The sequence below is a fragment of the Atta colombica genome, unplaced genomic scaffold (assembly GCF_001594045.1).
Source record: "Atta colombica isolate Treedump-2 unplaced genomic scaffold, Acol1.0 scaffold111, whole genome shotgun sequence".
Classification (NCBI taxonomy): Eukaryota; Metazoa; Arthropoda; class Insecta; order Hymenoptera; family Formicidae; genus Atta; species Atta colombica.
In genome coordinates this window covers 1-846 of record NW_017259197.1, presented here as the reverse complement: position 1 = coordinate 846, position 846 = coordinate 1, and positions in this window count along the sequence as shown.

Genomic DNA, 846 nt, shown 5'->3' with positions numbered 1-846 from the left:
TGCAATATTGTCAGGAGTGGACATATAACCTTCAATTAATATTTCGAAAATATTATTTAATATTATACTTAATATTATATTTAATATTATACAATTTTAGTATATTCTTAAATATTCTTAAAATGTTACATTTAATATTTCAAGAAGGTGTCTAAAATATTATTTAATATCAAATAATATTATGCGTTTATAGGTATATAAATCTGAAAATAACTTTATTAAGACTAACTCTCAAAATAATTAGAATGTGAAGACAATGCTTCAAAAAGTTTTAACATTTATAAGTTTTAGTAATTATTTTGAGCGTCCTACATAAATATGTTGAATAAAATTATTTTCAAATCTGTAGCTAAATTTTTAGTTATTTCAGCAAAACTTTTCTTTCTGTTCTTCCGTAAAAATTAGAGTACGGCAATATGAATTTAAGATATACGCAACGGGAGTTTAGTGTCCGGAAAAAAACTCCATGCTCGAGAATCTTGTTAATTTTGTTCATTCTGTCATTTGTGCAACGCACAGTGGCGTCGCGCGCGACGTGCACAGCCCTATGATCTCGATGCAAATAACCGAACCAAACAAACCGTGCGTCTTTCTAAAAATACCACCTCCAAAATCCATAATCGCAGGAAAGCGAGACTGTTCTAACAATAAGTATAAGGCTTACAAATGGATCCGTCAACGCGTCATGTGCACAACATTAAACAGTCGCGGCCGTAGCGATTGTTCTTCCACAAAAAATAACGATTACGCTGTGAGCATTTCGCAACTTCGCGACGTACTTATTACTTACAACTCCGCAATAAGTTCTAATAAGTATAATTTCTCTTTTCTTCTTTACTAACATAT